The following is a 21,503-nucleotide window of genomic DNA, read 5'->3' on the forward strand; positions in this document are numbered from 1 at the left end:
TTTCTGACGTCGCCTTGTGGGCTATGTATACGTATGAGACATTCAATTATCATTAATCCAGAATCATACAACTTTCAGCTTCCGGCGTGGAAGAAGGCTGTTGACGCCGACATTATATCATTTCAACGTAGGGAAAGCAAAACGGATCATTCAATGTTTCTCATTCAACATAAAGCATGTGAAATAATTTTCCGTAACGTTCATAATCATCTAAAAATACAAACGAAGTAAAAATACACCGGAAGCTTATTCGAACTGAATATAACGCTTTGCACCTCGATGTCGAATTTGTCCACTTGCAATCTTTTGCAGCATACACATAGAATGTCATGATTACCACGAGAATGAAGAAATATGTTGGTAAGGATGGAAGCAAGAAGAGACGCAGTCAACAAATATTCTATTCCTCATGGCATTCATTTCATTTGACACGTAAGAAGAGGTAAAGCGGGAATGTACTTTCGTTAACACGAAAGATATGCCGCACATATTGATAACGAGGAAGTCTGCGTCTTCATACGTTTCCTCCTTGAAATCTGTATGCTCTATTATATACTAAGTAGCCCGATCATTGTTTCAGTAATGTTACCCTTTTGTTTGACCCCGTAACGATGAACAGATTCCAAATGCATGTCTCCCTTCCTGGGTTGTTTTTTGTGTTTTATTGCTTGGAATTCCTGAAGCAGACCACTGTGCCTTCCCCCCTCGTGGGTTAGGTCTCAAAACTAAACCGCTTTGTATCCAATGGCATAATTTATTCAGACAGCATCAGCATAAGACAATCAAACAAAGCCTTCCATTTACAGTTGCAGCACTCTAACCAGCACTGACCAAAGTGTAATCCACGGTCATGGTCCTAAATTACCAGCTGTCTGCTACTGTGGCAAAGTCCGTACTACATTTTCGATTCCGCAGCACCATTTTATCTGGTAACACTGTGTAGTTGCACAGTTGTGCTACCAGGTCTGTCCTCACACTGTCAACTTTATGTATCTCACTTCTCCTGTAGCGTAGATCACGAGGAGCCGAAGTAAATGAGTGTATTCTGCATGACGTAACATTCAGTATTCCCTTCTTTCATAGCCACTCTTCATGTGCATCGATACCAAATAGGAATGCGAAAACTCTTGCGGGTGAGAGAATGACAATAACAATCGTAACAAGAACAAGCAAATAATGAATGATGTTTATTCCAACGCAGAACGAGAATGGCTTTAAATATAAAAATCTGTATCTATATCTATATCCATATCTATTGATTTTTGAGTTGGCACAATGCAAATATATTCTTAGCATTTAGTTACTGAATTTAGTTCCGGATGTTTGCAGAGAAAAGGAAAAGTCGGTACTTCTCGCTAGTGTAATATAATGTGAACCAGCAACTACCCTTTCCTTAGAACACGACTCAAGCAGGTCCTCAAGTAGGTAGCAAGGCACTGCTGCATTCTGTTCCCTGACATTGCTCTGATGACGGTTAATGCAGATAGTTCCGATTATGAAATACAAAACGTATTGCAGGTTAGTTCCTAGGATAGTAACATTAAATTTGCGGTGTAGACGACACATGAACGTGACGACTATCCATATTACTCATCAATATAAAAAGATAATATTTTGGGAATTTAGCAGGATTACTCAAAATGAATTCTGAAATTGGGTGACTGACTGCACAGGTGCTAAACGTCGTCAAGAGTATACGATGTCCTAATCGCATTAGGAATATGAAGATCGTCTTCGACAGCTCGCAACTTTCACATTGCTATCTCCACCCTACTCCAGACAGCCCTCGGTGGAGTTGCACTACGTTGCCGATGTTATGGAAGGCCTTCAAACCGACAACAGACCACATATTGAAAAATACAAGCGAATTCTCTTGCAGCGTAAGCTTATTGTAACTAATCTAAAAATTATTGGAGAGGAACATTGTCCTATTCAAAAAAAGTAAAATGTTACACACTGTTGACGTCAAACGGACATTATCTATGTCCTGTCTTGTGTCCTACTCATCTATAATATCAAGTGTACTATGAAAATGATTATATATAATGGATGATAAGGTAATGCATTGATACCAGATGGTGGGGGCCGGCCGGTGTGGCCGTGCGGTTCTAGGCGCTTCAGTCTGGAACCGCGTGACCGCTACGGTCGCAGGTTCGAATCCTGCCTCGGGCATGGATGTGAGTGATGTCCTTAGGTTAGTTAGGTTTAAGTAGTTCTAAGTTCTAGGGGACTGATGACCTTAGAAGTTAAGTCCCATAGTGCTCAGAGCCATTTGAACTATTTAACACAAAATGACATTAAAAATTAAAGTTATTCACGAGCAGCTAGTTGAGAATATGTATGAACATTAAATGACACGACGAACTGAAATAATATGACGAAGAGTTCAGCGCTCACTGGGAATAGAGCCCCACACATATCGTTGTTGATTACACACAAAGAGACGTCAGCTACCGAATTTTTCTCCACCAGCTGCTCAGAATAGCATCTTGAACTTACAGTCATCTCGCAAATAGTTCTGTGTCTCACTGGGAGTTAAAAACGTCAGATATCGTTAGTGTTGACAACGAATGAAAATACATTAAAAATCAAAATTATTATCCACCAGCAGATAGGTGTTCTCCTGATAGAGCTTGATAATACATAATTAAATCTTTAGTGCCGGGCCAGGATTCGATCCCATTCACGCGTAATATGTGAAGGTGTTGAGGAATCTGCAGTTTTGAACAAACACAAATTGTAGCCGAGCTGTATTGCCACGAAGGGATCAAATTCCGCGTTAAGGGTGGTCTGAGTTGCATTCCCAGTTTAGAACCAATTTTATCGACATACAGAAGCTCAAATAAAAGATGGAATAAGTGTCCTGTGACCATACATAGCGTTTGTGTTGTCACTTGAAATAAATAACTAGTATAAGAAAGGTTACTGGTGATAGAGTTTCTACATGTCGCCACTCCAGACTTTATTGTGGTTCAACCTACCGTCTACGTGGTAAAGAAGGAATATCATCTTTAATGTGAATTTTCAGACCACGCAGCCATTATATCTCCTTCACTTGGTGTAGCCAGGAGAGAATGGAATCTGTCTCTCCCTATCTAAAATCATTGACGGAAGTGGGAATCGAACCCAGACCATAGGTATAACAACCTACCATCCGTCCAACAGACCACGAAATCCACTTCTCTGCGCGTCATTTTTCTATCGTAACGCAGTTGCGCCACACTGGATGAGAATTCTGACACACAGGCTCCCTGTAGTAATTTGCAGCATGTTCAGTAAATTCATTTACTTGGTTGACCGAATCACCATGAACTAGCTGCCTCGGCTACCCAGTGCATACATTCGACTATTTTGTAATCACAGAAATAATTCGATTATTACTGTTATTATTACTATCATTTTATTCATACCGCTGCTGTAACACAAGTGCTTGAACATCATTTAATGCCTTTTGGTCACTAAAGATGTAGTTTCCCAAGAACAGGTTCTTTCCCTGTCTACGGAATCTTTTTCATGTTAATATCAAACACCAGCAATTACTCGTAGATTACTTAAAACTAAAGTAATTGACGAAGACGTTACTTGGTAACAAAAATGCACTGCCTTTCTTCATTTACTTTCGGCTAGAAATGGCTATCGAGTACTGACAAACCAAAAGGCAAGAGATCTTACTGCCTTCCGATATACGTTGCTGTTAGTTCTTCCACATGATTTGGTCGACATGACCTGTTTCAAGTTGTGTATGACAGACAGTGTTTTAGAAAATCTATTGTTTCCCTTTGAAATAAACAGAAGTATTTTCATTCTAAGCTGTCCAAGTACAAAATTTTCGCAATTTTAGTTCAAATTTAATATTCGCTTCTATAATGTAGGAAAGTATTTCACAGTCGCAAAACTCGCATCCGAAACGTTGACCTTACACTTAGTCGCTGACCATAAATTCTAGCTCAAAGTGACACCAGTTTAAATAACCTAATGTAGCGAAGACTGTTTGCCAGTGCTCTTTCTCACCGGAAAATACGCAATTCACTCATTTGGCTCCATAAGTACACTGTAACAGTAATTTCTGTGTGAAATTTGTCAGTAAGCTTTTGCCTTCCAACCGGCAAAATACGGCAGAGTACGGCCGGTAAACAATTCACAAACCACGATTTAGTGCCAATAAGACGATTTCTTTAAACATTGTCGAAGCTGAGGGAATTTAGTTTCTGCTTAAATAGTCTTAAGCAGCAACGTTCACAGATACCTCAAATAGGAAAAAGCTGAATATCCAGGTACGAAGGTTGTAAAACAAACTTCCCACAGTTTGTGTCAGGTTGATATTTTCGTCTGATAACACTGCTTAAGTATTTTGTCTAAGAGGTATCACAAGTAGTATCCCTGTAGCTGTGGGAATCATTGGTTGAAAACGAGTTTAACACCAATGGGTACAGTGCTGCTAAATTTTCACAATTATTATCAACCTAAGTCTGAGTTCATCCACAAACTGAGGCGTATTTTTAATATTGGAGCTAGACTGTGTACCCTTGTCTTTCTTGAGTGGTCATTGGAAGGCGTTACACACACGTGTACAATACTATGAATACTTCGAACGCTATGGTTAACGTTGCTCTCATAAACTACTTTTTTTTTAATTCTTCTGGGTCTTCAGCGTGCAATATGTGTTGTAGATACAGTCTCAGACCAAAAAATTGACCGCCGAGTCGTTCACGTAAGGTGGACAATACAGTCGTGCTCCTCTCAGAATTCTATGTCTGGCAATATGCTCGATCTAGCAACATGTAGACTGCGGCACTTCCCAGAGGAAGTCTTGACTCCAGTCTTAGTACATTACTCTTGACTACGACCGTAGTCTTGAGGTAAAACGCGAGACCAGCTAATATGATATTGTAGATTCGCTTGAATTACACTCATAGCTTCAGCACCGAGAGGAAAGGGGCGATAAAAATTTTGTCGATATGTGCTTTCGGTCGGCAGACGTCATATTAGCTGGTCTCGCGTTTTACCTGAAGACTACGGTCGTGTTCCAGCAGCGGTATGAATAAAATGATAGTAATAATAACAGTAATAATCGAATTATCCGGCAACTTCACACTTCACAGTGGATTTTCTCGAACTAAGAAATTTGCTGAATTTGTGAAAAATCAAAATGGCTTCACATCCAGCCTATGATGCCTAGAAGAGTCTTTACATCCTGCTGACATGAGAATAGCATAATCTCTGCGTCAGAAGCTTGCTTCTACTTGACCATTTAATAGACTCGCATTTTTTCCACCGTGACTAATTTTGTAAGCTAAGCACATCATCCGTTACAGCACACTCTTGGGGCTGGGTAATGTGGCCACAATGGTCTGGTGGAACGAACTATCACAGGTGCAATGCGTGGGTTCAGGCATTTACTTTTAAGAGGCACAAACAGATTTAATTTACCTGTGGTAACCTCAAGAGAAAGACGTTATAATCCAGAATCCGCATTAAACATCATGTTCCTTCATTACCAACTGGGCAGAGCCGGTTTACGTTGGGAAATGACACAGCGGAAGTCATGGTAAACAGAAATACAGTCGCCAGTAAGCTTACTTACATTAGAAATTTTTATTTTATTTGATGAACCGATAGCCATTTAAAGGGACAGGGCTCTTATTTTACTTGTACTTGATTGAACTAGAGACGTTTAAAAATTTGGTGCTGGACTGTGATTCGAATTCGTATCTCCTCTTTCGAGGATCTGAATCTCTCGGAACAGTATAGTCCAGTCATTTAGTTCCTTTTCCCAAGACTGCAATCTTCTCTAGGTCTCCTCCAAAGGTAAGTATGTGGGTCTGAAACCTGATCCAGTACAAAAATATTCATAATTTCATTTCTAGCTTTATCAAGTGCACACCCACCTGCTAGTGAAAATTAACGCGCAATTTCAATGTCTGTTCATGTGTTTCCAACAATCGCAACAGGTGTCGATATTTCTGGTCAAACACGCACACATCTTACTGTTCATGAGTAAGCAACTGATACTTAAGCTATATTCGTGGATGCGCGGTAGGTGTGCAGTTCGATTGTCGCTTAGGCACAAAAGTTTGTATCCTTATTTTAGATTCAGACACCTAGCGGCTCGTAAGAAAAACCGATACGTAACATTTGATTTTTCTTAGTTAACAATCGGATTACGTGTTGGGTTCGTATCTCCGTCACAGAACTTCACATCATGCACTTCATCTTTAAATGCATGCACACTTTGTAACCTCAGAATGGAGGCACATCAGACATCTTTCGTGGTTAGATAACAGGGACGAAAGGGTCTTGATAGGAGTCACGGTTTATTACAAAAATTGTCGTCTTTTATTTTCAAGTTTAGATTTGGTTACTGGTATGGGCCAAAATTTCGGTAATTCATGACTCTTCATGGCTAATCATCAATATGATGTGATTAGATTAGATTAGATTAGATTAGATTAACTCTTGTTCCATAGATCATGAATACGACATTTCGTAATGATGTGGAACGTGTCATTTTAATGAAAGATTTCTTTAAATACCATGATTCAATTTCTTTACAACAATTTTTTACACTCTCTCTCATTGCTTTTTATTTATCTCTCTCTCTCTCTCTCACACACACAAACACACACACACACACACACACACATTCTTTTTTATTTTTATTTGTATGTTGTGCTCGACTATCGGCGAGGCACGAAAACGCGTGTGAATGACTTTCTTAGTTTTGAGTACACTTACGAAAGAAATATAAAAACAACAATGAGAGTTACTGATTTATGATGCTTAGTTTGCAGTCAGTTCTGAGTATTATTAGTAACTACGCTCCAGTCCCTAAACCTAGTTACAGAAAGCGAATCAGACGCATTACGTATTCCAGGCCGTAGCAGCCGCGACTTGGAGACACCAGCTATGGTCACTTCCCAGACCGCTGTAGGATCACATCGGTTCGTCTTCTTCCTGCTGGTACTGTAACTGAGATTTGGCAACAAGGCAACGTATGTTTGGCAACTCTGTGATCGACGAGTTACTTCCTGGTGTGCACGGAATTAAGCCTCAAAGTTCACTTGATTTTACCTGTCATTTCCATTGAATAATCTGAGTTATTATCGCTTGAAGGGTAACAAAAGATTGAAAATTTACGGTTTTCAGCCCAGGAAAGTCGTTGCAGGTGGAAACCGCAACTAATCTCGACCTTCAAATAGCGGTTTACTAGTTCGGGTTCCTATTAACCTCGTAATAGGAAGTTCAGACCCATACCTCCTCGTCAGCTCTGTGGTAACGTGCTGACCTATGAAAAAGCGTCTGTTACGGTTCGCAGTTCCAGTCTCACTGACTGTAACGTTTTTATCCCTTCTGTGAAAGAGCTACAAGCAGTCAGATCAAACATCAATAAGGAAATCGCAAGAAAATGCTTTCAGCTCATAGTGCAATGTTGAAAAACTTACAATGCTGCACAACAGGTAAGGCCTCTTTCCGCTGCTGCCAAGCGAATTTTGGGTTTCTAGGAATACGTAACTATATTTATGAATTGCCACATTTGTATACCTCTTGAGTATGACACAGCATACCAATTAAACACAGACCCAATCAAAATCTAAGTGAGTAGTATTTTACTAATTCGTGTCGATAGAGGCATGCTTGTGTACAGATACTTTCGTCGTAAGGTTATCATGGTTAGTTTTATTTCATTTCTTATAATACAGTGGACAATTTTCGTAAGGTTTCCTTTAGTGTTGTTAAAACAATAGTAAACATGAGAGAGAAATTAATCATCAACGATATATGCGAATTCTCTGATGTTACCTATGACAGTCTGACAATGCACATGCAGTTTATTGATTACATGCATGTAGAAAACTTGTTCTGAGTTGAAGCTGTCAAACAAAGTTTGAAGAAGAATAAAATATCACTACCACACGACGGCTAATGTAGAAAATACTTTTCTGACATATTATCGCACGATGCGCTCTCCCTGCACATCTTCGAGATGCATCTGCTGCCTGCTGTCTATTAAACCTGAATAGAACAAAATGTCACAGTAGTTAGCCCTTTTTCCACATGCGACTACTTTGGGTTGAGAAGTGAAGGGAATTATGTTCAAAGTTCCATTAGATTGATACCTTCAGCAGAGAGCAGAATTGCGTTTTAAAAAATGTAGCACTGAATGTATTCGAACTCGCGACATCTTATCTATGCTACAAGCTGACACGTAGCTACATAAGCTCCAGAGCTCGGCAACTATTCCTCCAGAACTTTTGGATTCCACAGCACTGTGAGATTATGCATATGGCCAGGTCTTGACTTCTGAGAGACAAACAGTTACAGCTTTTCTTTTGGACTGAACGACGTTTTCTAGTAACAGATAGCGCAATAGAATAGCTCAAGTGGAAAGGAACACTTCCTATTTAAACTTCTGCATCCTACACTGTTGGCAGTTGTGTGTAGGTGGCAGTTACGTGATTTTATTTCTGTGATTACAAAATAGTCGAATGTATGCACTGGGTAGCCGAGGCAGCTAGTTCATGGTGATTCGGTCAACCAAGTAAATGAATTTACTGAACATGCTGCAAATTACTACAGGGAGCCTGTGTGTCAGAATTCTCATCCAGTGTGGCGCAACTGCGTTACGATAGAAAAATGACGCGCAGAGAAGTGGATTTCGTGGTCTGTTGGACGGATGGTAGGTTGTTATACCTATGGTCTGGGTTCGATTCCCACTTCCGTCAATGATTTTAGATAGGGAGAGACAGATTCCATTCTCTCCTGGCTACACCAAGTGAAGGAGATATAATGGCTGCGTGGTCTGAAAATTCACATTAAAGATGATATTCCTTCTTTACCACGTAGACGGTAGGTTGAACCACAATAAAGTCTGGAGTGGCGACATGTAGAAACTCTATCACCAGTAACCTTTCTTATACTAGTTATTTATTTCAAGTGACAACACAAACGCTATGTATGGTCACAGGACACTTATTCCATCTTTTATTTGAGCTTCTGTATGTCGATAAAATTGGTTCTAAACTGGGAATGCAACTCAGACCACCCTTAACGCGGAATTTGATCCCTTCGTGGCAATACAGCTCGGCTACAATTTGTGTTTGTTCAAAACTGCAGATTCCTCAACACCTTCACATATTACGCGTGAATGGGATCGAATCCTGGCCCGGCACTAAAGATTTAATTATGTATTATCAAGCTCTATCAGGAGAACACCTATCTGCTGGTGGATAATAATTTTGATTTTTAATGTATTTTCATTCGTTGTCAACACTAACGATATCTGACGTTTTTAACTCCCAGTGAGACACAGAACTATTTGCGAGATGACTGTAAGTTCAAGATGCTATTCTGAGCAGCTGGTGGAGAAAAATTCGGTAGCTGACGTCTCTTTGTGTGTAATCAACAACGATATGTGTGGGGCTCTATTCCCAGTGAGCGCTGAACTCTTCGTCATATTATTTCAGTTCGTCGTGTCATTTAATGTTCATACATATTCTCAACTAGCTGCTCGTGAATAACTTTAATTTTTAATGTCATTTTGTGTTAAATAGTTCAAATGGCTCTGAGCACTATGGGACTTAACTTCTAAGGTCATCAGTCCCCTAGAACTTAGAACTACTTAAACCTAACTAACCTAAGGACATCACTCACATCCATGCCCGAGGCAGGATTCGAACCTGCGACCGTAGCGGTCACGCGGTTCCAGACTGAAGCGCCTAGAACCGCACGGCCACACCGGCCGGCCCCCACCATCTGGTATCAATGCATTACCTTATCATCCATTATATATAATCATTTTCATAGTACACTTGATATTATAGATGAGTAGGACACAAGACAGGACATAGATAATGTCCGTTTGACGTCAACAGTGTGTAACATTTTACTTTTTTTGAATAGGACAATGTTCCTCTCCAATAATTTTTAGATTAGTTACAATAAGCTTACGCTGCAAGAGAATTCGCTTGTATTTTTCAATATGTGGTCTGTTGTCGGTTTGAAGGCCTTCCATAACATCGGCAACGTAGTGCAACTCCACCGAGGGCTGTCTGGAGTAGGGTGGAGATAGCAATGTGAAAGTTGCGAGCTGTCGAAGACGATCTTCATATTCCTAATGCGATTAGGACATCGTATACTCTTGACGACGTTTAGCACCTGTGCAGTCAGTCACCCAATTTCAGAATTCATTTTGAGTAATCCTGCTAAATTCCCAAAATATTATCTTTTTATATTGATGAGTAATATGGATAGTCGTCACGTTCATGTGTCGTCTACACCGCAAATTTAATGTTACTATCCTAGGAACTAACCTGCAATACGTTTTGTATTTCATAATCGGAACTATCTGCATTAACCGTCATCAGAGCAATGTCAGGGAACAGAATGCAGCAGTGCCTTGCTACCTACTTGAGGACCTGCTTGAGTCGTGTTCTAAGGAAAGGGTAGTTGCTGGTTCACATTATATTACACTAGCGAGAAGTACCGACTTTTCCTTTTCTCTGCAAACATCCGGAACTAAATTCAGTAACTAAATGCTAAGAATATATTTGCATTGTGCCAACTCAAAAATCAATAGATATGGATATAGATATAGATACAGATTTTTATATTTAAAGCCATTCTCGTTCTGCGTTGGAATAAACATCATTCATTATTTGCTTGTTCTTGTTACGATTGTTATTGTCATTCTCTCACCCGCAAGAGTTTTCGCATTCCTATTTGGTATCGATGCACATGAAGAGTGGCTATGAAAGAAGGGAATACTGAATGTTACGTCATGCAGAATACACTCATTTACTTCGGCTCCTCGTGATCTACGCTACAGGAGAAGTGAGATACATAAAGTTGACAGTGTGAGGACAGACCTGGTAGCACAACTGTGCAACTACACAGTGTTACCAGATAAAATGGTGCTGCGGAATCGAAAATGTAGTACGGACTTTGCCACAGTAGCAGACAGCTGGTAATTTAGGACCATGACCGTGGATTACACTTTGGTCAGTGCTGGTTAGAGTGCTGCAACTGTAAATGGAAGGCTTTGTTTGATAGTCTTATGCTGATGCTGTCTGAATAAATTATGCCATTGGATACAAAGCGGTTTAGTTTTGAGACCTAACCCACGAGGGGGGAAGGCACAGTGGTCTGCTTCAGGAATTCCAAGCAATAAAACACAAAAAACAACCCAGGAAGGGAGACATGCATTTGGAATCTGTTCATCGTTACGGGGTCAAACAAAAGGGTAACATTACTGAAACAATGATCGGGCTACTTAGTATATAATAGAGCATACAGATTTCAAGGAGGAAACGTATGAAGACGCAGACTTCCTCGTTATCAATATGTGCGGCATATCTTTCGTGTTGACGAAAGTACATTCCCGCTTTACCTCTTCTTACGTGTCAAATGAAATGAATGCCATGAGGAATAGAATATTTGTTGACTGCGTCTCTTCTTGCTTCCATCCTTACCAACATATTTCTTCATTCTCGTGGTAATCATGACATTCTATGTGTATGCTGCAAAAGATTGCAAGTGGACAAATTCGACATCGAGGTGCAAAGCGTTATATTCAGTTCGAATAAGCTTCCGGTGTATTTTTACTTCGTTTGTATTTTTAGATGATTATGAACGTTACGGAAAATTATTTCACATGCTTTATGTTGAATGAGAAACATTGAATGATCCGTTTTGCTTTCCCTACGTTGAAATGATATAATGTCGGCGTCAACAGCCTTCTTCCACGCCGGAAGCTGAAAGTTGTATGATTCTGGATTAATGATAATTGAATGTCTCATACGTATACATAGCCCACAAGGCGACGTCAGAAACCATCAGGGGAGAACGCCGCATAAAAACCAAACGTGCGCGCGCGTCTCCACTCTGAAGAACCGTATCGGAGAATCACGGCCAGCATTTCGCTGAAGAGCTGCCTCGTCAGAGAGCCTAGAAATGGCAGCGTCGTAGCAAGTATTTGTCAACACTCTGATAGTGCATTTACTTCCGGGTGTAGGCCGGCGTTGCCTCGCTAAATTCACTTGACATTCGTTTTCCACATCGAAGACTCGTACGATATAATCCACTACAAGATGACACAATTAGAAAGTATATTTAATTTCTGGACTCCAAGAACGGCGTTCTTCACATAAGTAACACCTGTTTGTGTGTGCATTCGGGAGGAGGACGGTGCAATCCCGCGCCCGGCCATCCTGATTTAGGTTTTCAATGATTTCCCTAAATTGCTTCAGGCAAATGCCGGGATGGTTCCTTAGGAAGGGCACGGCCGATTTCCTTCCCCATCCTTCCCTAATCCGAGCTTGTGCTCCGTCTCTAATGACATCGTTGTCGATGGGACGTTAAAACAGTAATCTCCACCTCCTCTGTTCGTGTGTTTAAGGTTGCGTTTTGAGGCTCACGCAACATCGCAGTGACTATATTCCGCCTCTGGCAGCCAGTGTGTCGTTAGCTCAGAGGTTCCCTTGTGCGTTGCAGTGCTTGTATTATAAGACATAGCAGTTCGAATCACGGTAGAAGCCGCTGACTACAACCTTTTATTTTCCATTTTAATTAATGGAGTTGCAAACTGCTACTAAAAATTTCTTATGCGAAATCTGAAGAATGCCTTTAAACATCAATCTTCGTCCGATATCGACTTAGTAAATTAAGTTAATATCATGGATTTCTGCTTTGCAAATTCCAAGGTGCTTCACTGTAAAATAGACCCTGAAAAGATTCAAACCGACTGTCAACGATATAAATTTGAGCTTTGTTCGTCATATAGGTCTAACATGTCAGAAGGTTGTTTATGAAGTGCACATGTTCATTAATATAGTTCCCTTCTTCTAAATTTTTGCAATAGCATTTAACTGTAGACGTTTTCTAACACCGGCGTTAGCAATTCCTTTCCGTTCTCTGAAACCTTCAAAACGACAAATTTTTCTGGTTTAAATCTGATGACCTTAACTATCACTTCCGATCAACAATAAATACTTCATGAACTCCAAATGTGCAGTGTTCCTGCACTGCTACAGAGCATGCATTGCAAGGTATTCACACAGTTTATCGCATAGACTTACCATAAGGAATGAAACAAGAACTGTAATACACTTTACACCACAGACGCTCACTCTGGCTTGACGAAAACATCCAAACATTGACCAAAAGTTGCACAAATAATTGAGTTTGAAAGGAAAAGAAACGAGGTATGAAGCATTTATAAATTCATCGAATGTAGTGAGGTGGTTTCATTTCGTCCCAGTCTATAAAATTAATTTCGGGCCATACTCAGCTCTTGCCGATTAATGTAATATAATACCCGCCTACTAACCAGGGCGTCTGTCTCCGTTGCTTTTGAGCGTGAATGGAAATTGTACAAATTTTCTGTGGAGCAACATTTAATAATAAAGCGTTTTAAATCATCAAAAGCGATGAGCGGTAGCAGGCGCTTTCGATAAAGAACGGGGGTGTGCAGCGCCGCTGCTGTCGCCACGGCCGCTGCCAGTAGCCAGCAAATGGATCCCGGAGCTTTGCCGCATACGGCGTCCAGAGGAGGACAGTCTGCAGGAAATCTGCCGCAAAATCGTTACTGGATAAAATTTTGATATCGGTGTGTCACAAAGCGAAATAGATTGAATCTGCGCTACCATTACATTCACGTCTTCAGCATTCAGACAGAAGAGGCTATAAAAATATTTTATGCCAGCTGCTCTCGATCCACTGACATTATGAACAGAAACAACGCACGCTACCGCTAGACCACAGGCGTAATCAGCCTAGAGTTTCTCTATCATGAGACAAGTTTTCCTCCAGGAAGTGCCGCAGTCTACAGTGTTGCCAGATTGTGCAGATAACCGGACTTAGAGAATTAGCGAGTTGGCCAGTTTTTTTGTCCCATGTCGCGATCGGCGCGGACTTAGCCTCTGAAGCGGCCGGCCGCCGGTCAAGTTTTATGTCAAAGAGTGTACCAGGAAGTTTCATATCAGCGTACACTCTGCTGCAGAGTGAAAATCTCATTCTGGGAACGCTATATTGATTGTTTTTTCCCTGCGTCGAACAGTCTTCCCACAAACACGTCACGAATTTTACGACCTGATGTTTTCTGCATGGTCGTAACTATACCGTTAAGACCTCTTCGCCTGTCAGTATAGACTGACCATTTTGCGTCCACGTGTCCACACCGAAACGCTTGACCTGCTGCCCAGGGGAAAATAAATATTAATGGCTCTCATGTCTATAGAGTTGTAAAACTACCGTAGATTATCATAAGTCAGTGTAGACTTCAGTAGCTTTCCTAGTAGTTTTGGTCAGTTAAACTCATAACTGCGTTACTTGTATGTTCGGTGTTTTGCGTACCATTTCGATCGCTTTGTTTGCGTATGTAACCTGTCTCTTACTAGGTTCCGCTAGAAACGGGTAGTGGTGAACCATTTAGAAACTGAGTGAGAATGTATAAAATGGCTGTGTAACTTACAGTGCATTTTTCTTCTACGTAATTATCCTCGAAACTGTCAGTGTTTAATTCCAGTTTTATTCGAAAATTGTTGATTTGTAAAGTGAAACAAAGGAATGCTGTAGTAAAAATAAAAAAACACAGATTTATCATTTTGTGATCTTCAGTCCGAAGATTGATTTGAAGCAGCTCTCCATGCTACTCTCTTCAGTCAGAACAACTACTGCAACCTACATCCTTCTGAATCTGCTTATTATATTCAGCTCTTGGTTTCCCTCTAAGATTTTTAACCCCCTCCCACTTTCCTCTAATGCTAAATTGGTGATCCCTTGATGCCTCAGCGTGTGTCCTATCAACCGATCCCTTGCTATGGTCAAGTTGTGTCACAAATTTCTTGTCCCCTCAATTCTATTCAGTACCACCTCATTAGTTACGTGATCAATCCATCTTATCTTTAACATTCTTCTGTAGCACCACATTTCGAAAGTTTCTATTCTATTTTCGTCTAGCTGTTTATCGTCCGTCTTTCACTTCCATACATGGCTGCACTCCATACAAATACCTTCAGTACGGATTTCCTAACACTTAAATCTATATTCGATGTTAACAAATGTCTCTTCTTCAGAAGTTCTTTTCTTGCCGTTGCTAGTCTCTCTTATATTCTCTTACTTTGGCCATCGTCGGTTATTCTGCTGCCCAAACAGCAAAACTCATCTACTACTTTAAGTGCCTCGTTTCCTAATCTAATTCCCTCAGCATCCCCTGTTTTAGTTTGACTACATTCCATTATCCTTGTTTTGTTTTTGTTGTTGTGCACCTGTTCAACTGCTCTTCCAGGTCCTTTGCTGTTACTATCAGAATTACAATGTCATGGTCAAACCTCAAAGTTTTTATTTGTTCTCCCTCGACTTTAATTCCTACTCCAAATTGTTCTTTGGTTTCTTTTTCTGCTTGTTCAGTGCTTCCCTTTCATACCCCTCTACTCTTACAACTGCCGTCTGGTTTCTGTATAGTTTCTGAATAGCCTTCTGCTTCCTGGATTTTACCACTACTACCCTCAGAATTTTAGAGAGAGTATTCCAATTAACATTGTCAAAAGCTTTCTGTAAGTCTACAAATGCTATAAACGTGGGTTTGTCTTTCCTTAACTTATCCTCTAAGATAAGTCGTAGTGTCAGGATTGCCTCGCGTGTTTCTACATTTCTCCGGAATAGAAACTGATCTCTGGGGTCGGCTTCCACAAGTTTTTCCATTCTTATGTGGAGAATTCGTGTTAGTATTTTGCAACCACGACTTATTAAACTAATGGTTCGATGATTTCACACCTGTCAGCAACGATTTTCTTTGCATTTGGATTTACCACATTGTCCTTGAGGACTGAGGGTGTTTCGCCTGTCTCATACATCTTGCACACCAGATGGAGATTTTTGTCTTGGCTGGCCCTTCCAAGGCAGATTATCTTCTCGCCCCGGGGCCTTGTTTCGACTTATATCTTTCAGAGCTCTGTCAAATTCTTCTCGCAATATCACATCTCCGATATCTTCTTCATGTATGTCCACTTGAGATTCTATAATATTGCCTTCAACAACACTTCTTCCATCTTTCAGCTTTCCCGTCTTTGCTTAGGACATGATTTCCATCTGAGCCATTGATATACATACAGCTGCTTCTCTTTTCCCCAAAGGCCTCTTTAATTTTCCCGTGGGCAGTATCTATCTTTACCCTAGTTAAATGCGCATCTAAAGCCTTACACTTGTTCCTAGCCATTCCTGCTTAGCCACTTTGCATTTCCTGTCAATCTCATTTTTTAAACGTTAGCATTCTCTTCCGCCTGCTTAATTTGCTGCATTTGTAAATTTTCTTCTTTCATCAGTTAAATTCTATATCTGATGTGTCAGCCAAGGATTTCTACTAGGCCTTGCCTTTTTACCTATTTGATCTTCTGCTGCCTTCACTGTTTCAGCTCGTAAAGCTACCCATTCGTCTTCTACTGTATTCCTTTCCCCTGTTCTATCCCATCTCCTTAATTTCCTGCCTTTTTTTCAATTTCTTCAGTTTCAATGTACAGCTCGTAACCAGTAAATGGTGGTCAGAGTCCACATGTGCTCTTGAAATGTCTAACAATTTATAATACAGCTCTAGAAAACGCAGTTTCCTCCAAAAAAGGTAAAATAAAAAGGCGCAAGACAAAAACATATCAAACATCACTTCAGTACTTCGTCGATCTACATAAGACATGCTTCTGTTATTCATGAACAACTTTCGCATTTACCAGTAATATCAGGAAGTTCTTGCTGTCGATCATGAAGAAGAAAGTTGTATTGAGTACAAAATAACAACAATAATTATGTATATTCTTTTATGTTTGTGCATGTAAATTGCACCTGCATCAAAGTAACTGTTTTGGTTAAATAAAAGCGCAGAAGTTACGCAATTTTTATTATTTATGAAATGTAATTCATTCGGGTATAAACTGCTCACTGTACTAACACTAAACGATATGCAGTTTTACGTATGCTCAAAAGACAAACAAAAAAAAAGAGAGATCGTCGGTTCCCAGTTTCTATCCCACACATTCAATGGTACCAATGCAATCAGTACTACCGGCAATCCTGCCATTTACTACGTCATTTATGTAGTATACCAAAACTACCGAACCGTTGTTTTGGTAGAGCGTAATTCTACGCTTCCCACACATACTTGGAAGTTCAAAATGTTCAAATGTGTGTAAATTCCTAAGGGACCAAACTGCTGAGGTCATCGGTCGATAGACTTACATACTACTTAAATTAACTTATGCTTAAAACAACACACACACACACACACACACACACACACACACACATGCCCGAGGGAGCACTCGAACCACCGGCGGGAGGGGCCGCGTAGTCCGTGACATGGCGCTTCAAACCTCACGGCCACTCCGCGCGGCATACTTGGAAGTACTAACCAAGCTAGAAACATAGGACTTGTGATGTTAGTCTGCAAATGACGTAAATACTGATGTAATGTTGTTCAGTACATCGTCCTCGGTGACGAACATAAATATGTGCTTTTATACCCGTTACAACGCTGTAAATTATTGGAGTTACAATTCTGTGTGGCAGGCAAAACGGCCACCAAAGTGCCTTAGTGTTGTTCATGTTTCATGTGTGGCAGGGTGCATACAGGGCGTGAACAGTATCAGATGCTGCATGCTTCCCTGAGACAGCCTTATCAGCACCTAGCACAGTTTGAAAGGGGTCTCCATTTGCCCGTCTGGCTGAATCGTCCAGTATGCAGATCTGTCGGGCATTTCCTCAAGGTTCCAGTCGACCACGCCTAACCACTACAAGATAGGATCGCCGTATTGTGTGCCATGGTCGTCTTAGCCCCCTCACGTCATCGCCTGCCACCCGAGAACAAGTTATGGGCTCCCCACAACATTGTGCCATACTGCGCCATTGGTAGGAGACTGGCAGCAGCCGGATTAAGGTTCAAATGGTTCAAATGGCTCTGAGCACTATGCGACCCAACTTCTGAGGTCATCAGTCGCCTAACTAACCTAAGGACGTCACACACATCCATGCCCGAGGCAGGATTCGAACCTGCGACCGTAGCGGTCGCTCAGTTCCAGACTGTAGCGCCTAGAACCGCACGGCCACTCCGGCCGGCGCCGGATTAAGGAATTACCGTCCAATGCGTAGGCTTCCGTTAGCACCACGACACAAACGGCTGTGCTTAGAGTGTTGCCGTGATTAGGAAGTGTGAACTGCTGATGAACAGCGTCGCATTGTGTTTACCGATGGATCACGTTTATGCACTACTCACATGACTGTCGTGGGAGTGTATGGCGGCGATCTGGAAGAGTTACCATTCTTCTAGCCTTCTGGAGAGGCAGTGTGGCGTTACTCCAGGCGTCATGGTGTGGGGAACCAGCTCGTATCACTTCTGGCTGGCAGTGGTTGAGGGAATTCTGACAGCACAAAGCAACGTCACGGTCTTCTTGCGTCCTCGTGTATTACATCTCATGCGATAGTATCGTGGTGCCATTTTTCAGCAGGATAATGCTCGTCCACACACGGCACCTCTCGCTATGAACTGTCTTCGTGACGTTGAGGCATTTCTATGGCCAGTAAGATCCCAAGATTTGTCCGCAACATGTGTGGCAGCAGCTTGAATGTCAACCTAGTCCCAGAGCCAGTATCCTTGAAATCCAGGATTGCGGTCCAAATTGCCTTAGGGGGTATACAATGGGCTTATGACACCCTTCCCAACAGACTCAGCATATGCATCCAGGCCAGAGGGGGTGCCACGATATACTGATAAGTGGGCTCATGCTGTCAAGTTCTGTGTAGGTTTCACTAGATTTTATAATCACTGAAGTAACATCATATATCCCGTCAACCCCTGAAGTTTCATTCCGTTCCTGCTCCTCTTCTGTGCACTTCAATTATTTTTTTGTTAGGCAGTGGATATACATGGTGGACCATTTTAATCCATAATGGTGGATAACTGGGGATAGAGATGAGATACAGCAAAAAGTTACATTTAAAAGTTGTAGGTGGCAAAGAGTGTCACACATTGCTACTAATGGCCGTGACTTTGAATGTGATTTTTCAAGGCGATTTAGGGGTTAAAATGATTTTTTTAGAATGGGATTCAAGATTTGAAAAGAGCGGCAAATATTATTTATAAAATGATACATCATTCGAAGTCGTGGCTAGATCTCGAAATTCCTGTTGCAATTTACTAGATATTAATTATTTTGTATCAAGTATTGTTAGTCACCTTTCTCAAGCGGAATTTCGGTACTAAATCTGAAAAGCAATTTTAGAAATCACATTTGTTGTAATAGGTCATCCATTATCTTCAAAATTGTAACTGTAATTTCTTATGAAACAACCGATTTTAATTGTAGCTCAATTAATGTGACTTTGTTGAACAATACTTTCAAAGAACTTGTATTGTTAAGAAACTATACAAGCAGTGAGCCTTCCGAGCTCTGGTAGTAGCAGTAGGGGGAAGCAGAATGGCAGTTGTTTTCGTTTAATTCGAGTACATGATCTGTAGAGTGTTTCTTTGAGCTGTGCATTGTATAAATGTTCGGGGCACAATATGCAAACTATGAGTTGGTGTAAATTATTTAATATCGCGAAGAGACCATGAGGATAAAATCAGAGTGATTAGAGTCCACACAGAGGCATACCGACAATCTTTCTTTCCACGAACCATACGAGACTGGAATAGAAGGGAGATCCGATAGAGGTACTCAAGGTACCCTCTGCCACTCACCGTCAGGTGGCCTTCAGAGTATGGATGTAGATGTAGATGATAGGGTGACCTCTGGCAACGTATTTCTTTCATTCATTTCCACAGAACAGTCAATTATATTATGTTTCTTTAGCTAACTCGTCCTTAATTTTGCAGAGCAATGTGTATTATCTGTCTAGCCTTAAATGTTTTGGAACAGCTTCTATGAAGTAACTTGTCGAATCTGTCCTCTTATGCCGAAGACTGTAGTGAAGGGTGTCCATGTGATAGCTTGTATGGGGGCCTATACCTGTGGGTATGGAGTATTTTTAACTTCTGAGCAGACGAATGTCGACTTGTAAGTAGTTATAAAAAAAGTTCCAGATCCGGCCCTATTGAAAACCTGCATAATACCAACATTTAAATAATTTTCTTGAGAGAAACACCTGATTGCGCTATATTGTTTTCATTTCTGCAGGAGCAAGGGGGAGGGGCCGACAGGAGATGGGCGTGCCGCACCCCGCCCTACCTGCCCCGGGTGTGGGCGTTGACAGGAATCGTTAGCGCCAGGGTTTCACCCGGAACGAGTCCCGCCCACTCAACCCCAGTTTTCCCGGACTTTGTTCGGCGCCTGGGCATCGATTCAGTTGACCCACGTGGTTTGCCGCGTTAGGCTGCACTTGGAGTGAATGTTAAATTAATATCTTGCTACGTTTTAAATTTTGTCACATAGTTAAAAGACACATTTCAAAAAACGCGCACAATTGGCCTCAGCTGTGCCAGGTACTTCAACAGCAAACATAAGAGAAAACAATTTAGCACTGATAATCAAAATATCCACGGGTGTGCTGCCGGTCTATAGTGTCCAACGGGCACAATATTTCGGCGATCATACATGTCGCCATCATCAGGTGAACAGACGAACTGAGCTCCTGTGAACGTCCCGGCATGGAGATCCGTACGCTATGGCTGCTCAGAGGGAACTGGGTTCGGTAGCGGCGGCGGCCGATTTAAATACCCTCCGCCCGCGGCGCGCTCCCACCGCCGTCCGCGCCCCGCGCCACGGTCGCGCGGTGGAACAGATTGCGACGGCGTCTGAGATGACGTCGGTGTGATGGCTCTGTCCGCCGTGATCGTCACAACTATACGTTTGCTCGATTTACTCTTGATTAACCCGATCGCTGGTTCCCAAGCCTTGCTAAGATTATAGCCACAGTCACGGTTTACGAGGTCGTCATTGGTGCGAATTTCGATGGCCTCTCTAACAACGCTGTCCCAGTATCTCGACGTCTGTACCAGAATCCTCGTGCGGTCATACTCCATGGCGTGATTTTCCGACAAACAATGTTCAGCGACCGCCGACTTGCTCGGATACATCAGTCGAGTGTGCCTCTGGTGTTCACGGCATCGATCCTCGACGGTACGCATCGTCTGACCAATATACGACTTGCCACATTGACACGGAATCTGGTACACGCCGGCCTTCCTCAAACCCAGGTCATCTTTGGCGCTCCCCACCAGTGCACGAGTTTTATTTGGAGGACAAAACACAGTTCCGACCCGGTGTTTCTTCAGAATGCGGGCGATTTTCCCCGAGAGTGCGCCTGTGTATGGAATAAATGCAGTGCCTACCTCCTCCCTCGTGACTTCATCCATCTCAACAGGTTGTGCTGCAGTGGTTGGGCGGAGAGCACGTTGAATCTGCCACTCTGAGGACCCATTTTTTCGAAATACGGTTCTCATATGTTCCAATTCCTGGGGTAGACTCTCTGCGTCAGAGATAGTGCGCGCCCTATGTACTAGGGTTTTAAGTACCCCATTCCTC

The sequence above is a fragment of the Schistocerca serialis genome, chromosome 9 (assembly GCF_023864345.2).
Source record: "Schistocerca serialis cubense isolate TAMUIC-IGC-003099 chromosome 9, iqSchSeri2.2, whole genome shotgun sequence".
NCBI lineage: Eukaryota > Metazoa > Arthropoda > Insecta > Orthoptera > Acrididae > Schistocerca > Schistocerca serialis.